Source organism: Psammomys obesus, unplaced genomic scaffold (genome assembly GCF_907164565.1).
Source record: "Psammomys obesus unplaced genomic scaffold, mPsaObe1.curated_primary_1811, whole genome shotgun sequence".
Lineage (NCBI taxonomy): Eukaryota > Metazoa > Chordata > Mammalia > Rodentia > Muridae > Psammomys > Psammomys obesus.
In genome coordinates this window covers 9,433,204-9,455,323 of record NW_026585626.1, presented here as the reverse complement: position 1 = coordinate 9,455,323, position 22,120 = coordinate 9,433,204, and the positions used below count along the sequence as shown (strand labels likewise).

The 22,120-nt window shown below is 40.9% G+C and overlaps 1 protein-coding gene across 8 annotated transcripts in view; it reads left to right on the top strand.

Moving 5' to 3' along the window:
- The window catches only part of Tbc1d5 (TBC1 domain family member 5), a 458,701-nt gene that overhangs the window by 408,333 nt on the left and 28,248 nt on the right, over positions 1 to 22,120 (top strand). The window lies entirely within an intron of this gene.

Here is a 22,120-nt window from a genome sequence, read left to right as displayed (position 1 = left end):
AAAAAAAAAAAAAAAAAAAAAAAAAAAAAAAAAAAACACAAGAAATCTAATGAACTTATACTGCTGAGTGAAAAGAAAGGTTTTTGACCAAAGGTCAGGAACCAGAAAGCCACAGACTTATCTATAGCAATACCAAAAGTACATGATAGACCATTACCTTCAGTATTCTGGGATGAATTCATGTCCTGCCCAGCTAAAATACTAATGGTTTAAATCTGAATTGTCTGTGCCCTAATGGTGAAGATCTTGAAGGCTTGAGGAGAGGTTATGGGGAAGGTGCCAACCTCATCAATGGATCAATCTAGATGTGGTTATAGCTGAATGGATTATTAGGAAATGGGGCCTGCTTGTAGGAAATAAATCACTGGGGACACACCTTTGGAGGATATAGCTTGCCCTGATTCTTTTACTTTGCCGTTTCCAAATTCCAGGATGTATATATACTTTATGAATCTGGTCCAAATTAAGCAATAACTATTGAGAAATTAGGGTGTGTGAATATGTTTACTTAGGGAAAGAGAGGAGCAAACAGGCAGTGGCCAGTAGAGCTAAATCTTATTCTTACATAGTGGGAAATCAGTGCAGAACACCCTCTAAAAAAAGAATGAAGAATCAAGCAACTTCAGCTAGAATAAGAGTGGGGGTGGGAGAGTTTAATTACTTCTGAAGGTAATAGAATAGCAAAATGGAGAGATTGAGCTGAGAAATAGGTTAAATACCCTACATAGGTATGCTGTAAACTGTGTACACTATACATAAGGTACATAACTATAGCAGTATCGGTTATCGTTCTCAACTTGAGGAGGAGATAGTCTTCAAGAGAGAAGGCTCTGGGCCTCCTAGTCCAGTAATTTTGGTATTTTCGGATGTAATGTTATAGTCAGTATTCTTTGTCAGTTCTCACCACAGGAGTACTTCCATGCCCCTGCGATCTGTCAGCTGGGTGACTAGTTCTGTCCAGTGTGTTGAAATTACAGATGATTGACATGTGTGCTACTGCAAAACCATACATGAACAATAATTTCCAGGCTAGCCTGCGGTATAGCTTGAACTACATGGGTGGACACTGTATCGAAGAAAGAAAAAAAATTACTATGGTTTTGAGCATTGTCATTTATTTTGAAGAAATTTTCTTTTTCCTCTAACTAAAGAACCTATAAGATAAAGATTACCTTATTAAATTTAAATTTTAATTAAGTTCTGATTTTTTTATTGGTCTTGGGTTTTGTTACTATTTAGTTCTAATGTAAATCTTGTTGGACTGTTAAACGAGGTTTTGTTTTTGGCAATATTCTATGAGTTCCACCTTTTTAGGATTATTTTTGCTAAGATCAATAGATAAATAAAATAATAAAGAGAAAATTTCTGAAACTGATATATCAGCCAATACCAATTTTTAAATTCCTAGTGAATTACAAAGGATTTTGTCATGCTTTGTGATAATTATATACCAGTCTCCAAAGATCTAAACGTATCCATGATTCATAGTCCTCTACAAACCGTATGAAATCAAAATGTCTGAACTACACAGAATGAATGACTGGATACCCACCACATGAGAACATGAGGCAACTTTCAGGGGTGCTTATCCTATGTGTTGTTGATCCCCTGATTGCAATTTGTTAATTTGAACACAATCATATTAATAGAATTTAATTTTATGGCATTTGTTAATTCATTGATGTAGTCATAATTATGACACAATGACAATGGTACCAGGTAAATGAAGACAGGTTTAAAACAAGATTCTTAATTTCTTCTGGAGGTATAGCCACTTTGAACACTGTGTAATTTATTTCAGGCCATAATCTAGAATTGGAACTATGAACATTTTATCTGTATGATGAGTGTAATAAGACTGTCCCGTTGTGGAGATTTCTGGTAGAACAGAGCAGTAAGTCAGTGAAAACATCTCATCAATACAGAAGCTTGCATGCTTGAATGCTATGTTAGCAACCAAGACTCTCCTTCCCAGGAGGCTTTCGTTCTTCGGTTGGTCAGAATTAAATTCTGTACTCACCCCTAAACCACTCACGGTTAAGACAGAAATTTAATTTAAAGAACTGTAACTGTGTGATCAGACTGCTAGGGACAGTGGGCGGGTATGATGGGCAGCCAGTACACCTGCTAGACAGTTGATTTCCAGAGTGGCTATCTTGCCCTTCACTGACACATTTACATTTGAAAGAGATGTTTGGTTATAATCAGTCAGCTTTTAGGGGTCCATTTTCAGGCTGTGAATTAGCTTAGTGAGTCAGAAGAGAAAGTGAGCAGAGTGGCTTTCCTACTTAATATAGTTTAGTGACATAAATAGATACAAACTAATTTAGAGGCCACACCTGGTTTTTCACTTTTTTAAAAGTCTTCCTAGGAGTTCTAATCTAACGTCAGGTTAATTTAGACATTTGTAGCATGACATTTAATTAGTTGTTTGAACTTTGTTCATAATCTCTCTGTCGGTAAGTCAGCTAAGGTCTAAGAGAACAGACTTAGATACTTATGCATGAATTCATCTCTGTCTTTGGTCTCACCGTATCCGTGTAATTCCACCACAGAGACATGGGATGGCAGAAGCATCATCACAAGTATCTCCACAAGGCAGAGCATGCTATCTTTATTTTGCTTTTCTAAGTGGGATTTAAGATCTCCACTTTAACTTCTTAATGCCTTTATAAATTTGTTTGATACACACACACACACATACAACTATGAACACAGAATCAGAGGAACTGGATTGCTGTGATTTGACTGTTACATGGGCAGGATGCCACCCTGAGAGACAAGTAAAGATGATCAGCCCTCTCCCTTTAGGCTCTTCTCCTCCATCATCTGTCTTCATTTCCATTGTGTCTGGAAGGTACAAAGATGCCAGGTTGAAAGATGCCACAATGAACCCTGCCTAGGGGGCATAGACATTAGTTTGGGAGAGCTCAAGTCAAAGAATTCAGTGAATTTGCAATGTCTGGCCTATGTTCCTATGGATTGAATTATGCTAGATTAAATGTGTCCTTGATAACATTAGCTTCCTTCCAATAGCCTTTCTGGAAACATAATATTTATGTGTTCTTTCAAAGCTACCCTGCCCTGGGGAGCTGCTTTTTCCCTAAAATGCTCATGTGCCTGATATAGAAGGAAATGAAAACTCTTAATTACTCTCTGCAAATGAAAATCAGCCAAGGCCAAAAGTCATTCTGTGAAGGTTGTAAGGTTGTAGAGGTTGTTTTCCCTTAGTATCTTAGCTGGTATAAAAACCTGGCCCTACTAGCTCATCCTTTTATGTTTAACTTTGCCAGGAAGATAGATTAATCTACAGGGCTTCTACTCAGGAAAAAAAAAAAAAAAAGAAAGCTCTGCTCTTATCAGAGGAACTTCGGGCCTGTTAAACAGAAGAGCAGGTCTAGAAATAACCTGCATGGCTGTTTCTCATTCCTGAACTAAATTCCTATACCCAAAGACTTTGTCCAAAGCTTGAGGTTGCTTACAAAGTTGTCCTCTCTTCCTCTTAGATGTTCCGCTAAGATGCTCTCTTTCTTCTTAGCTTTTGGCCCCATGGTACCCATGTCAGAAATTCATACATTCAAAAGTGTCACAGAAGCACAGAGAAAGGACAGGTGGCAGCCTATGCTCTGCCTGATAAGCCACAGACCTAGCATATCCTGGCCTGAAGTGGGGAATCTTTTCCTCTGAGCAAAGGAAATATTCCACATACCAAAAGAGATGGTGTTTCCTAATTAAAAGCATATTTTAAATTAATGAAGGTGCTAAATTAATGAAGAGGGAACTATAATTTGAGGGACAATTAAAGACATACCTGTATTTTGGTCTTGGTGATTTTAAAAACAAAGTGAAAGTGTAGTACCAGAAAAACAAGTTCTTACAGTATTAACCTGAAGTACTCTACTAACAAAAACAGAACTCAGTAGACTAGTAAGGTTAAACATACACATGTGTGGAGTTCACCATCCTTGTAGTGAACCTACTTATGTCTGTCGCTACAAAAATATCTCATTGCATTTGTTATACTTGTAGCTCATTAGACTGGTGGATTGACGTACATAAACAACTCTCAGTGTGAGGTGTATTGTAAAATACAGTGTATTGTATTGTATTGTGTATTGAGTGTATTGTAAAATACAGTTGGTCATGGACACTTTTAAATATCTGGAAAAGCAAAAATAACTAAGACCTTTCTAAACCCTGACATTACAGATTAGCTAGAGGATTTTAAACTTCTTACTATATGTATCACCCAAAAATAATAAGAATAAATTCCCCAAATATCCTTCTTCTCAATTATAATGGCTATTTTCCTTAGAAATATTCCTCGACTTTTTAAAATTACTTTATTTTTTATTAGTTTTTATTTTTTAATATTAATCACAGTTTATTTACTTTGTATCTCAGATATAGCCCCCTTCCTAATTCCCTCCCAATCCCACCCTCTCTCCCTCTTCTCCTCCCTGTACCTTTCCAAGACCACTGCTAAGGGAGGTCCTCCTCCCCCTCCATCTTACCCTAGCTTCTCAGGTATCTTCAGGACTGGCTGCAATGTCCTCCTCTGTGGCATAGCAAGGCAGTTCCTCCCTCGGAGGTTAGGGGGAGGTAAAGGAGCCAGTCATTGAGTTCATGTCAGAAATAGTTCCTGTTCCTCTTACTAGGGTACCCACTTGGATACTGAGCTACCATGGGCTACATCTGAGCAGGGGTTCTAGGTTATATCCATACATGGTCCTTGGATGGAGAAACAGTCTCATAGAGGACCCCCGTGTTCTGATATATTTTGTCCTTGTGGAGCTCCTGTCCTCTCCCGGTCATACTAACTCCCCCTTTTTTCATATGATTCCCTGCACTCTACCAAGGGTTTGGTTATGAGTTTCAGCATCTGCTTTGATACACTGCTAGGTAGAATCTGTGGTAGGCTCCTGCCCTATTCCTTGTTTTCTCCTACTTCCCATGTCCATCCCATTTGTCTTTCTAAGTGAGGATTGATCATCTTACCCCGGGGTCCTCTTTCTTGTTTATCTTCTTTAGGTGTGCATATTTAGGTATATTTATCCTATCTTATAGGACTGTATAAGTGAGTATATACCATGTGTATCTTTCTGCTTCTGGGATACATCACTCAGAATGATCTTTTCTAGATCCCACCATTTGCCTGCAAAGTTCATGATTTCCTTGTTTTTAATTGCTGAGTAGTATTCCATTGTGTAAAAGTACCACAATTTCTGTATCCATTGCTCCGTTGATGGACATCTGGGTTGTTTCCAGGTTCTGGCTATTACCAATAAAGCTGCTACAAACATAGTTGAGAAAATGTCTTTGTTGTGTACTTGAGCTTCTTTTGGATATATGCCTAGGAGTGATATAGCTGGATCTTGAGGTAGCACTATTCCTAATTGTCTGAGAAAGCACCAGATTGGTTTCCAAAGTGGTTGTACAAATTTACATTCCCATCAGCAATAGAGGAGGGTTCCCCTTTCTCCACAACCTCTCCAGCTTATGTTGTCACTTGAGTTTTTAACCTTTGCCGTTCTGACTGGTGTAGGGTGAAATCTCAGAGTCGTTTTGATTTGCATCTCTGATGGCTAAGGATGCTGAGCATCTCTTTAGGTGTTTCTCTTATAGCCATTCTGCTTATAGCCCCATCCATTCTTCCCTCCCAGTCCCGCCCTCTCTCCATCTTCCATTCCCCCTCTCCTATTCCTCAGAAAAGGGGAACTCCCCTACCCATCCACCCCAACTCATCAGGACTGAGCATGTCCTCTTCCCTTGTGGTCAGGCAAGGCAGTCACACCAGGGGGAAGTGATCAAAAGTCCCCATTTCACTTGCTAGAAGACCCACATGAATGCTAAGTTGTCCATCTGCTATATCCTTGTAGGGGGTGTAGGTCCAGTTCATGCTTGGTCCTTGGTTGATGTTTCAGTCTCAACAAGGACCTCTGGGTCCTAGTTAGTTGGCTCCGCTGATCCTTCTTATGGCGTTCCTATCACCTCCATGTCCTTTTCTTCTTCCTCTCACTTTTCCACAAGATGCCCTACTCATCACCCAAGTTTTGGCTGTGAGTCTCAGCATCTGTTTTGCGACACTCCTGGGTAAAGTCTCTCAGAGGACAACTCTGACAGGCTCCTGTCTGCAAGCTTAGCAGAGTATCCTTCATAGTGTCAGGGGTTGGCACTATCCCACAGGGCGGGTCTTAGGTTGGGCTGGATATTGGTTGGGTAGTCCCTCAATCCTGCTCTGTCTTTATCTCTGTACATCTTGTTGCAGGGTAAATTTGAGATCAAAGTTTTTGTGGGTAGGTTAGTCTTCCCCTTCCTCTACTAGAAGGATAGTAGTTAGGGGAACACTCCTCCATTGCTGGTGGGAGTGTAAACTTGTACAAGTGTACAACTTGTACACTTTGGAAATCAATCTGGCACTTTCTCAGAAAACTTGGAATAGCTTTCCCTCAAGACCCAGCTCTACCACTCCTGGGTATATACCCAAAAGATGTTCCAACATACAACAAGGACACTTGCTCAACCATGTGCATTGCAGCTTTATTTGTAATAGCCAGAATCTCGAAACAACCTAGATGTCCCTCAACCGAAGAATGGATAAAGAAACTGTGGCACATACATACAATGGAATGCTACTCAGCTATTTTAAAAAAAAAAACAAAACACAAAGAAATCGTGAAATTTGCAGGCAAATGGATGGAACTAGAAAAGATCATCTGGAATGAGGTAACCCAGACCCAGAAAGACACACATGGTAGGTACTCACAAGCAGAGTTTAGCCATATAGAACAGCATAAGCACACTACAAGGCACAGACCCAAAGAAGACAAATAACAAGGAGGATCCAAGGCAGGATGCCTAAATCTCACTTGGAATGGGAGACAGAAGGGACAGAGGTAGTTGTTGAAGAAAAGGAACAAGATTAGAGAGGGACCGTAGAGAGTTGAGACAGTGGAGCTCAGACCTGGGGAGAGAGAGGGCAAGAGGTCAGAAGGCCTGTAGAGAAAAGAGAAACTGAGGGTGGGGACATCTCTGTGACAAGCTGGAGACCTAAGTCAGGGTAGGCTCCTGGGAGCATATGAGAGGGATTCAAGCAGAGACTCCTAGTAACACAGGCCACAGATGCTGAAGAGGACACACTCATTTATCAACTCTTGTTCAGTGTTTAGAGTTCTATCTGAGGCTTCATTGTCTTCCTTCTCTCCTTTCCCCCATACGTAAACCCAGGGTTAGATTCTGATTCTTGCCTTCCACAGTATTTACCTATGTTTTTACCTTTAATAGTTTTTCAGATCTACTTTTAAAATTCTGATATGTCTCATTTTTCCTCTTTGAGTGAACTCATACTAATAGCCTGACCTCATTAAATAAACCACATTCAAGCTCACTTGTCCATGCACAGAACACCTTTCAGACCAGCACTGAGCTTACCCTGGGCTACCACTTTGATCGATTAATCTTCATTACTTTCTGTTCTTGAAGGCCCCTCAAAGCTTTCAAATATTTACCTAAAGCCTTCCTTATTTTTCCTGCTGTATATACATATACACCCATGTAAAGGAGGCCTCATTTAGAGGAAAATGCCCCAGTCAACTTGGAGTAAGTAAGCATTGAGAGATACTGACAGTGCTTACCTTCACGTTGTCATAAGTTGGTTCTAGGTAATCTTTCGTGATTGAAGTACATTTGTATACTCTGTGTGTAGGTCTTATTCAAGCACCGTGATATAAAAGTGCCTATTCTATAAAATATTAATACTTTTACATAAATTGAAGAAAATAAGAATGAAATCAACATGGCACCTGATGTTGATATTAACATTTATGCAAAGCTTAACTTCAACTATAGACATCAATCAAATTTTAATAGCATCTAATGGTGAAGTTGTTAACATCTTATTTCATATAGCCCATGCTCTCTCTCCTCAAACTAGAGCTTTTCCTGCCCCAGAGTATTAGGATCACAACAATATGCCACACGTGGATGTTGACATTCTTGATGAAGGTCTGAATCAGGTTCATGCCTATTGTGTTAGTTACTTTTCTGTTGCTGTGATAAAACACCGTGACCACAGCAATTTACAGAAGGAAGGGTTTGTTTGGGCTTCTGGTTCAAGACAGAGAAGAGTCTGTCGTTATTGTGTCAGGAAGACAGGCATGGCAGTGTGAAGCTGGGAACTCACATCTTGAACCTCATACACAAAGCATAAAGAACAAACTACTGCAGGCATGGTGAGGTCTTAAGCTAAAGCCCACCTGGGATGCCAAACCTCCCCAAATAGCACCACCGACTGGGGACCAAGTGTTCAAATGCCCAGGACTGTGGGGGACATTCTCAGTCAAACCACCGCATCTGAGCTCTTCTGAAAAGACTAAGCAGGCACACCAGCTTTCTTCTCTCAAGAAAATGAGCACACCTAATAAATTTGCCTAAAATTAATATTTAAATTTTGAAAGCAGCCTAATTTAAAAACGCTTAAATGCTGGACCTCACATTTTATTTAAAAGATACTGTTCTTATTCAGGATATTGTAAGCTACACATGAGAGAAATTCAGGATTCTGGTAATTAAAGTTACTAGATGCTAGTGAATCCAAAGAAACTCTTATTCATGGGTGCATATTAAAATTATCTGGAGTCATTAAAACAGCACAGGCAGTAGCAGAATGGAATCAGCATCTACAAAGTGAGCCCTGGGCATGGGTAAGTATTATATTTTCCAGGTTGTGCAGATATTCAGTTGAAGTTTAGAACCTCTCCTTTTGAAGCTCCCAAGTGTCTTCAAGGACACACACTTTTCTATGTGCTCTGCCTAGCATAGGCCCTGCCTGGGATCAAAGCAAGATAACCACAGCAGGTAGAGACAGCGTATCCAGAAGAGATCAACCGTGTTTTCCTGGGCATCCTCCTAGCATACTGTTGCATCATATAGAATGTCCGATTACATTTGAAATAATGAGTTTACATGTGTGTGTATGTGTGTGTGCACGCATGCTGGGCAATGTGAGAAATATGCTAAAAAATTTACTCTATCTGAAATTCACCTTTAATTGTTCTGTTTTTTATGGTTAATGGTTTGGCTTGGGGTTTGTTTTGTTTATTTTGTTTTGTCAGTTTGTCACAAGTTAGAGTAATTTCTGAAGAGGAAACCTCAACTGAGTAAATGTTCCAACCTCATTAGCCTGTGGACAAGCCCATTGGGCATTTTCTTGATTGATGATTGATGAGGGAGGGCCCAGCTCACTGTGAGCAGTGACACCCGAGAGCTGGTATTCCTGAATGCTATAAGGAACTAGGCTGCGGAAGCCACGAGGAACAAACCAGTAAGCAGCACTCCTTCAGTTCCTGCCTTGAATTCCTGCCTGACTTCCCTCAGTAAGACCATTACCTGTGTGAGATGAAATAAACCCTGTCCTCCCTAAGTTACTTTTGGTCATAGTGGTCATCACTGCAACAGAAACCCTAAGACAGTGTTGGTATTCCTAAATACTATGACTTCCCATAAAGACAAAAACATTTTCAGAAGTACCCAGGAATTTATGTATCATTGACCTAAATCCCTGGATCACTAGCAGAGGCCCTGTCACTCCCCTCAGTTGTGGGTTTGATTGGGTTCACCTTGAGAGAAGGTGTAAATGAAGGATCTCTTGGGAAGGCAGGCACCAGAAACTCCATTCAGTCTTGCTCAGTGCTGTTACAATGTCTACAATAAAGACTTTGCAAACAGTTAAATTTTTGCAGAAAAATGTTTGGTTGTAAGAGACATGTACATTTTCTGATAAACTGTTACCTTCAGAGGTGTTGTTTCACAAGTGGCTAATCCAGTTCTTCAGATTATAGGTGTGAAGAATCATGCATCAAAAAATCTCAGGGTTTGCGGGGAAGTGGGGTTGGGGAACAGTACAAATGATCTTAACTGATGACAAAAGTGAATGCATCTAACAATAGTTTGTGAGCTACTGTGAAGTTGAGGGCAGAGTTATATGGAATCTGAAGGATTTAGGTCAAAGGTGTCATCACCCATAACATAGTAAACTGGATAGCTAGCAGACACCTGCAGTGTGTGCAGGCAGGCATTTTGTGCATTTCTTGTTTCAGTTTTCTGCAGTTTGATCACCTGGCATTTCTTAAGATTAACATTATGGATGAGGAAATATGAAATTTAATGTATCAAACCAATTCACAGTTCCAAAACAAGCATTACAGTACAAGTAACTATACTGAGTTGCAATTGCCTTCTGGATTTAGCATGTTAGAAGAGAAAGAATATAAAAGATATGCTGTGTAATATTTTTGTTCTTAGTGAGCAATAATCTCATTAATTAGAATGTTAGAGTTCATCCATTCAGTTAATAGATTCATCCAAAGTATTCCATGCACCAGTTTACTTACTGAGTATGTCTGAATTACAATTTCTAACTCCCCATGAGAGCTCTGGATGGCCCCCTCTTCATTGTCAAGAATGGTCTGTAGGGCCTTTGAAGAACTTTCTCTGGCCAGCCTCATTATCAGTCCTTCCCCAACTTCTCTTCAGCCTCTCAGGGGTGCATAGCTTTTCAGTTTTCTTAAGTAAGCCATGCTGTTTTATACATCTTCCTTGTTTTTATTTTGTGTCTTTTCTGACCAAAATGATTCACATGGTCACAAAACTTAAAGTTCTTTCTGGTCAATTTAAGTCCATCATATCCACAGCTCTTTACGTATTCTTTTCTGGAAGTGTTCAGCTCTTACAGTAGGAAGCAGGCCCCTCACCAAACCTGCAGAATCATAAGTGGGCGGTGGGTGTCCTGCTTGACTCCTAGGTGCTGATTCTGCATTCAACGTGGTGGTGTCCTTGTATTCATTTGGAATCTCTCATAGGCTTTGGTTTCCTGACTATTCTCTATATCAGGTATTGTATCTGGCACTCAGGAAAAAATTAGGAATAAATTCATGTTCTTAAAGGTTGTTGAGTGCTGTGCAAGTATGAAGTAGCAGGAATCAGTCTGGCATCTTCCAGGACCAATAGCAATTTTCAAAGATAATAGGAATTGGTGATACTAGAAATAGGGTTCCTATAAATCAGTGTGGTGGGCATCTGGATAACTCAGAGCATTTTACCTCTCATTTTTTTCAAAGGTTTCATAACTAGTAGTGTTTATATTAACAAGAGAAATATCAAAGTGCTAGTTCTAGTGGTTCGTTCCCTTTGCCATTTGTAAGTCTTACTCCATTCTTGATCCTCAACTTGGATTCAATGGAGGTACAGACTTCCTTTTGCCCTTATAATAGTGGTCATTTAGCTTAGAGAATGGTGATACAAGTGTCTTAATTTCATCCTCACATGGCCAATTATCTTTAACACTATGAAACAAAACAACAGCAACCAAAGCAACCTTGGCCAAGGTCTTTTGGTCTGGGTCAGCCACTGTGTGGATGCATGCTTTGGGTGCGAGGAAAGATCTCACACCCAAGGAGAGATGGTCTTGTCCAGCCAGCAGCACTAGGAAAACTCAAATGAAAGCCCCTGGTACAGGCTGGGTGATTTTGTCTGTTGGTCTGATCATATACAAGTGGCAAATAGGAAAACAATCATTAATAGAGTATCATCTGTGCTCACTGAATTGGTGGAAAAGAGAACTTATTGGAGTTATAAAAGACTGTTCAGGTTGCCTGATTATAAAAATACAACATGACAACCTAGAAGTATAAAAGATGGGACCATATCTCTAACAATGCCATTTAAATTATACACACACACACACACACACACACACACACACACACACACACATATATATAATTTTTTAATTTAGTCACTTCACATTATGAGCATAGCCACCTCCCTCATCTTCTGGTCCCACCCTCCCTTCTGCTTATTCTTCTCTCCTAGTCCTCAGAGAGGGAGAGCCCTCCTTCCCTACCAATTGACCCAAGCCTATCAAGTCCCATCAGGACTGCCTGTATCCCTTCCTATGTGACCTGGCAAGGCTGCCCCACCAGGGGAAAGTGGTCAAAGAGTGGGCGACAGAGTCCATGTCAGCGACAGCCTCTGCTCTCCTTAATCGGGAACCCAGATGGAAACTTAGCTACATCTGAGCAGGGCCCATAGGTCCTCTCTATGCATGGTCTGTGGTTGGTGTATCAGTTTCCACAGGTATCCTGGGCCCAGATTTGTTGGTTCTGTTGATCTTCTTGTGGAGCTTCTGTGTCCTCCAGGTCCTTTATCCCCCCCACTCTTTCATAAAATTCCCTGCCCTCTGCCCAAAGTTTGGCTATGAGTCTCATCATCTGCTTCAATCCCTGCTGGGTGGAGTCTTTCAGAGGACATCTGTGGTAGGCTCCCATCCTGTTCCCTCTCTTCAGCTGCTTCCGGTGTCCATTCTGTTTGTCCTTCTGAATGAGAATTAAGCATCCTTCCTAGGGTCCTCCTTGTTACTTAGCTTCTTGAGGTCTGTGGATGGCTACAACATCTGTCACCCCATTGATCTGTTGATCCATCTGACTAGACAGTGTCCCCTCCTTCCCTCACTGTTCCATGTGTGTCCTTCCCAAAGCTGTAAAGCTGGAAGGATAGAGGAGGACCAGTCTTTGGTCAAGGGTACATGAGTAGCTACACTCCCCTGCTAGAACCTCCAAACAAGCTCAAGGCCATTTAAATTCTTATACACAGGCCTTTCTAGAGGAGAACATTTTTCCAGATGCAATGTTTAAAAGACAAGCAGTTCCGTAGTAGCACTTTCATACTGCCTGAATTCCAAGGGCTAAAAACTTCCTGAGTCATGCACTATACATATTATCTATATAAAGGGAAATTATAGGGCTCTTGCAGATAGTGAAGTTGGGGATTGAACAACAGAGGCTTATTCTTCCTGCTTTGCTTATGTGATATTGGTCATGAAGGCTTTAATCCTTTTCCAGGCTTTTCCAGGATTTTAACTGTATTTAGAATTCATAGCACATGATTCTACTTCCTAGCACTTATTCTTTGTGTTTTTTATGTTTATACTCTTACTTTTTGCAAGCAACTTCTAGAAAGGCAACAACATTAAAATAGCTCACAAAGTAGGAGGGATAATGGGCATAAAAACCCTGTTTCTAAAGATTAAAGGTTTTTAATATGGCTGGGAAAGTGGCTTTGTAGATGAACTGCTAGTTGTGCATGCAGGAGGAACAGAGTTTGGATTCCTAGCATCCGTGTAAAAGGCAAGTATGGATCCCCAATGCTGAGTGGACAGAGACAGGATTCGTGAGGCTCACACCAGACAGTGTGGCCAAAACAGCAAAAACAAGATGGAAAGTTCCCTGGCCATGTATGTAATCATTCTCTCTCTGTTTCTCTCTCTTTCTCTCTCCTCACTTTCAGTAGATATCACTTACTATAGCCCTTTATAAAAAGTCATGTCAGAAGACCATGAAAGGATTCAAAGTCTGAAGTATGGACATGTACCTGTCCCTTTAATTTGAAGCCAGAAGTTTCTAAGTGCTTATATTTATGAATACTGTGAAGACTAATGGTCCAAAAATTATTTCTGAATAGAATAATGAAACATTGACCTAATCCAGAAGTGCTGGGAAGTTGTCGTGGAAGCTTGTTGCCCTATTTCTTTCTTCTCTACTTTCTATTCTATATTGAGAAGAAGCCTTTTAGATTGTTACCAATATTTGTCTCTTAAAACTGCCTTATAGCAAGGAAATAGTAAAATATTATGGCCTTTTCAGAAGGTTTGAAAGTATATTCAAAAGCAAATACAAGGGCATGAAGTCAGTCCTTCTGATGCTGTTCAACTCGTGCACCATTGTCTAGCTCATAATATTACCTGGGACTTAGTTAGAAATTCAGTTTCCCAGGCCTAGCCCACTACTACAAAAATAGACTATACTTTAGCAAGATCCAGGTAACATTTTGTTTATATTAAAAATTGAAAAGAGGGACCTAGAGAATTGAGTCAGTGGATTAAAGTACTTGTTGCTCTTGCAGAGTTTCCAGGTTCAGTTCCTACCACCCACACGATTGCTGCTGCATCTGGCTTATACATCGGCACTGGGGTCTAAAGTTGGGTCCTTCTGCTTGAACAGCAGCACTTCACCACCTAAGACATCTCCCCAGCCAACTCTTTTGCTTTTTTTTTAAGTCTTCTCTAGCATTTTATTCACATAATAATTCTATCTTATAAATATATGACCCCATTTCCTTGTAAAAAGTCCAGAAAAAGAAAACATTTATAATCCCACCATGTTTTACAAAGTCAAGACTACTTTAAAAAATCTTATACATTACAGTCCATTTTCCCTGTTGGTCATCTTTTACATGTTTGTGAATTGTTCTTCAATGGGAGCATTTTTAAATAACACAGAGGATTCATGTGTGTATATGTGCAGTCCTTAGATCTTCAGTTTTTATATGCATCCATGATTCCCTGGGATAATTTTCTAGGATTGCATTGATACAGTAAGACAACAAAAGTTAACATTTATATAGTGTTTATTAAGCGAAGCTATGTACAAAATATTTTGTCTAGAAAAATCTCACATAATTCAATCCCCTAATTATAAGATATACAAATTTTATTACCATCTTATAGTCAGGCTCAAAGAGTTGCCAACAGGTTAAAGTCCCAAAGATAGTTTGAGGCAGGCCTCTCATATATGAATGCTGGGCCGATAGCATTCCTATTCCAGAGTATTCTCCAGTCCGTCTGCTGCACTGCTTCACAGACCCCCAGCCCCCAATCTAGTGCAGTGTAAAAGAGAGTCATTGTGCTCAGTTTCTATTTTCCCTGATGGTGTCTTCCAGGGCTATTGCCATATGCTTCTGGCTTGGGTTTCATTCACACTGAGTACATATGTGTGTGTTCGTGTGTGTGTGTGTTTTACCCTGTGTACACCACAGCTTCCTCAGAGCATCTGCAGCCTTCCTCCTTCTCATCAAGACTTTCCGTTTCCTGTGCTTCCCACTTCTTGTTCACCCATCTGTTCAAGCAAGGCTGGGCGCCTTTCCTGTCTTCTAGCTGCTATTCTTGGCTGATTCCTGCTGCTGCTGTCAACTTGGCTTCCTTGTCTGCTTGTCTTGTGACTTGAGGACACTCTTAGAAGCTGAATAGAACCCATTCCAAGGCCCTTCCTGCCCTTCCCAGTCCTGCTGCAGGACTGACAGACACTGCTGCCCAGGAATGATCCTCAAGCATGGTCTCCATTAGGAAAAGTCTGTGCCACAGACTGCCTCTCAGACCCCAGCTTCTGGAGAAGGGAGAATGGAAGAGAAGGCTTTCTGCCCATCTGTAGCTCTTGTTCCTCCCAATGCTCTAATTTGACTTCATTAACTGGTCGTTCCTTTGTTCACCTGCCACTCTCCTACACATGCACACACACACACACACACACACACACACACATCACCTTCTTGACTGGGTCCTTGCTTCTTGAAACATGCCTTTCTGTCATTTTTTTCTGAGTCTTCCTCATTCGGTACCCTCAGAATTCTGTCATCTAGAACACATGCTTTTGTTTCCATATTGGAAGTTGCCTCCTGTTTCAGGTCTGGGAAGAGCCCTCCTGCATCCTCTGCAGAGCTTCCTACTCCTTTCTGTGCTTTAAGAACGTACAGATGGTGTCTTCCTCTAAACTCAGTAGAGGCCACGGGGCCCACATCTTATCTATTACTGTATCCCACAAGACTTAACACAATGCAAATGAATGTATTTATTAAACAAGTTGGTAATTAAGTGAATAGGTAATAAACTACAAAAACCTTATACTGCTATTGTATAAAAACTAAGTTGCCTAATATCTGGCCAATTTAATGACCCTGTAGAAATGCCTTTTTCCTTTTAAATAGGGTCTCATCTTTAGCCCAGGTTGATCTTGAACTCCCAGCAATCTTGCTGCTTCAGCCATCCAAGTACTGGAATTTGAAATGTGCCACAATGCTAAACCATTTCTACGTGCCTTAGAAAGGAAATAATTTAGTAAACAACTAGAAATTAAGACTCTCCATTAGAGTTGGTAAATCTCTGTTAAAGGAAACTGACGTATTTACTGGGAAGGCCATAGAACATGAGTGAATGTGTATTCAAGGAAGAAATAGGACAGTGGAGCATGTAGCTTTCTTCTTGGTTAGCTTCCTAAACTTGAGCATACACTCAAGAGAATATTCTGATAGAGGAATATTTGTCATGTGAATTATAGGATGTGCCACACAGGTTTGTTGAGATGATTAAATGAATTCGTACATGCAAACCTCATTGTTGTGTATATTCACTACCACTCTGCAAAAACCGAAATGCTAGCTAGCTCTTTTCCTTTTCCGCTAAAGTAGCCTCCTCCCTCTAAGTCTTAACCACAGGGCTTCCAAATACAGTTTGTGGCACTGGTCCCTGTGGTCGGCAGGTGGCACAGCCTTGAGTATCCATTTCTTGCTTTTTATATCGATTTGCTCTTCCAAACTTAGGACAATGCTGGGTTCTTTTGTCCTTTTTGGTCTTGTACCAAATGAAGTTTTAAAACTAGAAATTAGTATTTTCTGACAGTGAATCACAAAACTTGGTACTTTAAGCCTATTTCATTTTTCTTAAGTTTGCTTTTTATAAAACTGTAAGAATTAATTTATTGAGTACATGTTCTGTGCCAGTAATCTCCATGTATATTCATTTTCTTCTTCCACTGTTTCTGACAGATAGAGGTGTAAAGAAAAAAAATTAAAGAATTCATTCAAATTTATTCGGCTAGTAACTGGAAAAAAGTACATTTTGAACACAGGAATGTCTACTCCAGAATTCTATCATGACCCCTCCATAGTCCTTCCTATAATAGAAAGTAGAACATGCAAGCAAGAGTAAACACAGTAAGCATTGATTTTTCAGGGCCATTGAGTAGTTGTTTTTATACAACGTCAGGTGATTGGGCAAGCATTTCTTTGTTATTACAGTAGGCCAATATAATGAAAGCAAGTGACTGAAGCTGTCGTTCCAGAGAGTATTTTTAGCTAGAAGGAGTGCATAGCACGAGACACTAAGAGATTAAAGTAGGTTCTAACAATTTTAGAATTGTAATTATATAATATGATGATGAATAAATGGCAAGCCACCCTTTGCTTCCACGTGATCCCCTATCTATTTATAAACTCTGAGTGATAGCTGAAGGGTTTAAGAATGTTTTTCAATTTCGCCAACCTCTATAGGGATGACAAACTGCACTTCAAACTGCCAGATATAAGAGGTTCTTGGCCCTTAGCATCTGCTTCAACCAGAGCAATCCTCTTTAATCTCAATAAGCTTTCCCTTAAAAAATGAAGCTTTGAATTAATAAATACGCCCTTTTCCAAACTGTTTGTGTGAGCACAGATTCTATATTGAGATTCACTTAGGTTCTAGGCTTGCAACAGAGCCATGAACGACAATGAAAACTTGAAAGTTTGCAGTTTCTTATCCTTCTAAATTTAGCAACCAAGTAGGGCAGCCCCACACAGGTGCAAAGGCTGGACTGCACATGGCCTCTGTCAGATAGTGAGAGCACCTAACATGGCAGAGCAGCAGACCATGGAGGAAGACACTTCTCCAGCTGGCCAGTGCCTCAAGCCAGAGGCCACACCTCCCTCCTCTAAAATGTGTCTTCAGAAGGTCTTTCCTCCCCCTTTCCAAAAGCAAGCCACTGAGGAGAATAAAACCTTGTGAATAAGAGTGTCTATCTGAGACTAAAGTTCTTAGGGGCTTTTGTGTTTTAATAGACTTGGCTGCTAATCTCAAGTAAACTATTGCAGGGAGTAAACAGATGATTTTCAAGCAGGAAGCTTCTCTTTTCTGGTGTTCTTTGTATACTCCAGGCTGTCGGCACCCCGACTACTAGCCACAACGAGACGCTAGCTTTGGTCCAGGGCTAGATTCTGGTTGGGATTGTGTCTGTAACTGAAAGATGACTCGGTGGAGGCAACAGGAGGCTGGAGCCAGGATTCTAGAGTGTGCTTCTTGTTGCATTATAAGACTTGCGCACTGCACTGCAGGGTCCACTCGCATGTCCAGCTCATCATAGCTTGTTAAGTGCCTTGGCAGCAGAATTCGAGTTTACATCTTCCAGAGGACTGAATCTCCACCAGAGCTGGAGAGGGAGATGATGACCAAGGGCCATGTGACTTGTCATTGACAAGACAGGAATAGAATTTTCTTTGTACTATATGTAAGTTTCTCTCTCACAGCACTCTCCCACAACCAGCCATCTCTCTCTCTCTGTAAAGCTCCAAAGTTCAGCAGCATAGGGTTCCCTTTTTCTATTCAGTCTGTGGCTTAGGAAATTAGTCAGGACTCATTAAGCTGTGTTTTGCTCCATGTACTATTGAACTAAGTCTCTTGCTTTCCTGGCAGTGGCTGGGATGGACTAAAAGATACCAGAAAAACATTTTAACTTGTCTAGAATCTTGTTTCTCATATGGCTTTCCTCCTCCATGATTCTATCTTGGATGCTCTAACCTAAATCCCTTTGCAACCATAGTGATCTTCGTGTAGGGAAAACAGAATTTGCCAGGCTTCTTAAACTTTTCCCAACTTGACATCGTTTGGCTTTTCTGTAGTCTCCAAATCAAGCCTAGTGAGGCCAGTACAGATGCAAGAGATAGAGAGGGAGTCTTGCAAGCTAATGAGGCACATGCACTTTCAGAGAAAAGGAATATGCGGTACCATCTCACAAACTGACTGCAGCTGTCACAGACCAAGAAATACAGCCTTCTCTAATTTCCATAGTTATCTTACAGAACTGAGAGGTTCAGACCTATGGAAAGGGAATGCGAAAGGGAGAGAAAAAAGAGGCCTAAAAGAGCCTATCCTTTTTTTACACTGACACCCAGTTGGAGCTGGATATATACATAGCTCTACTAATACTGAGTTAACATCCTTTGGTTGAGCTTCTGGTGCTATTTATCCTTACTGAGGGAGGAGGAGCTACTGAACTTCACAGGGTATAGAAAGAACATGGGAAGTGTTTGTGTGCTCCTACAGTAGACATTTCACAGCTCACCTTTGAGCACTACTATCTGGCTTGTGTCAAACATTTCAGTGCCTATTGCTAAGACCTCGAGGTTGCAGTTCAAGTCAGTACTGCACACATATGTATTCAAACTGCAGTACACCTACAGGGGACCTTTTCAACTATTAATTTCCACCCAAGCAGTCAAATTATAATTACTCTTTTAAAAAAGAAAAGAAATGCCTCGGTAGGTTTCTCTTCCCTTTTTGTTAGTGACACAGAGGACTTTTATATAAGAGAAAAGCATCTACGATGGGGAAAATCTATTTTCTCACTTGTGCCAGCCATGGAAATATCCTTTCTTTTCTACTCTGGCTGTCTTGGCTAAAATATCCCAACTTATAAGGATTATTCCCTTTCTCTGAGAAAAAAAAATAAAAAAATAAAACTCCTAAAATATTTTTCTAGGAAATTGTTAGCATGTTTAATTTTTCCTTTAAAAAGAATATTTTATCTTCTTGTTTAATTAAATTATTTTTTGACTCATAGTACCTTTTTCTAGAAACAAACAAAATACCTCAGGAAATGTGGGAATAGCTACTTACCAGCTGCTGGGAAAGCTCACATTTTAAGAGATTATCATTGTCTAGACAATGATGAGATTTCTGTGACAAACACGGTCTTTAGTGTCTCAAGTGTATGTGTGGAAGCATGGGCTAGTAGAACCTAGTCTCCCTTTTTTTATTTTTATTGCTCAATATTTTTAAAGATATTAGTTGGCCAACACAAAATGAACTCCATGTTTTGTTGTAGGTTTTCTGTTTCATCTTGTTTTGGCAAAAAACTTACTGTTTTTTGTTTTTGTCTTTTGATTTTTGTTTTTGGGGTTTTCTTTTTTGAAAGAGAAAGAGAACATAAAACTAGTTGGTAGGGAAGTGGAGAGAAGCCAAGAGAAGCTAAGGGAGAGGAAAACACGATAAAATTATATTGTGTGAAATAAAAGGTATATTTTATTTACTTTTTATGCAAAGTTGTATGTTTACAGGTATCCAAAGCTAATATTCAGTTAAGAATACTCAAGATTTTGGTTTGTTTGTTCTTACCGTTTTATTGATTCATGCACTCCAATCCCACTCATCTCCTTTTCCTTTCATATCTGCCCTCTGGCCTTACATCATCTGCCCAAAAGAAAAGAAAAGAAAAGAAAATGAAGCATAAAATCTTCTCATCATGGAAGCTGTAGTGTATCACAGTATGTTGCACAGTATACCCTTTTGACCACATATCTTTACTTGCAAATGTTCGTTGCATTGAGTCATTGGTCTGATTCCAGGCCTCTGGCTTCTGATACACTATCAGTACTCAATTCTCACCAGGACTCCTCTCAGATATCCTTCTGTTGCCCTGTCTCATAGAGATCCTGCAACTTTGGACCAACCCTTTCACTGCTTCAGCATAGAAGAGGTAGATGTTGAGATGGGCCAACTCAAAGCCCTGGATGATAGCTAAATTGGTCAAGCCACCAGCTTGCCCACATCCACTCCACGAAGGGGAACTCTCTGACACTGTTCTGGCTAGGGCACCCCAATGCTGCAGCCGGCAAGGGGCAAAGTCAACTCTCCCACTCTCATGCCTTCAGTGCCTGCTCACCCATGCCCATGCCACCAGAGCCAGCTCTACTGTACTGCCCTATCAAGACAAAGGGCCCACTCTTCCTGAGTGCTGTAAACTGGTTGAGGGACAGGGACAGCTCTCCAGCTCTCCTGGTTGCTGCACGTGGTAAGGGGCCAGAGAGCAGAGGGCACAACTCCACACCCATGCTACCTCATGGCAGATGAGTGTCAAGACCAGCTCTCCCTCATCCACCTACACTCGCTCACCTACACTTCTGCCACCAGGGCCAGGTCTACTGTGCTGCCCAGGCAAGATGCAGGGCCCACTCTCCCAAGTGCTGCAGCCAGTGAGAGGTGGGGCCAGCTCTTCAGAGTGCAGCAGCCAGTGAGGGTCAGGGACAGCTCTACACAAACTTTGGACATCTACTTGGTCCCAGAGAGCATCTCAGACCAGGGACCTACACATGGTCTTTAGTGGTAATATGAACCACAGACATTGACACAGACCCCTCCCTGCCCCTACATGGATACAGACCCAGACACTCAGCAGCAGCATAGGCTGGGACCTCACCATGGCCTTGGGTGGCAGTGGCTCTCCGCTGCTGTGTTTCCAGCTCCATCTCTCTTCATAATGCTCAAGCTGCTCCCCTTTTCTTTTTCTTCCATCTGTCTACCACATACTTGCACATTGTAGTAGCTCCAGCTGGCCTCTAGGTGTCTTCTGCCCATCTCTCTGTGGCATGGCAGCAGGCAGGTCTCTGGGTATCCTCAGCCCACCTGTACCTTGAGGTTTTTTTTTTCCTCCATTAATTTATTTTGCATCCTGATTGCAGCACCCCTTTTCTCTTCCCAGGACCCCCTTCACATATCCCTCCCATTCTCCCCTCTCCCTCTCCTCAGAGAAAGGGGAATTCCCCCGTGGGTACCAACCTGCCCTAGCACATTAAGTCGCTGCAGGACTAGGCATCCATCCTCTCCTACTGAGGGCAAACAACATAGCCCAGTTAGGGGAACAGGATTCAGAGGCAGGTGTCAGAATCAGAGAGAGGCCCCCCTCCAGTTGCTGGTGGACCCACATGAAGACCAAGCGGTACATCTGATATCTGCATGTAGAAGAATGCAAGTAGATTGATATTTATCACCCTGCACAAAACTCAAGTCCGAGTGGATCAAAGACCTCAGCATAAAACCAAATACATTAAATCTAATAGAAGAGAAAATGGGAAATAACCTGAACTCATTGGTACCAGAGACAACTTCCTGAACAGAACACCAGCAGCTCAGATCAACAATTAATAAATGGGACCTCATGAAACTGAAGAGCTCTGTAAGGCAAAGGACACTGTCATTATGATAAAATGGCAGCCAACAGATGGGTAAAGAGCTTAACCAACCCCCCCCCATCTATAGATGGGGTATAGAACTAAACAGAAAATTCTCAACAGAGGAATCTAATGACTGGAAGCACTTAAAGAAATGTTCAATGTCTTTAGTCATCAGGGAAATGCAAATTAAAACAAATCTGAGATTCCATCTTACACCCTTCTGAATAACTATAATCAAAAACCCAAGTGA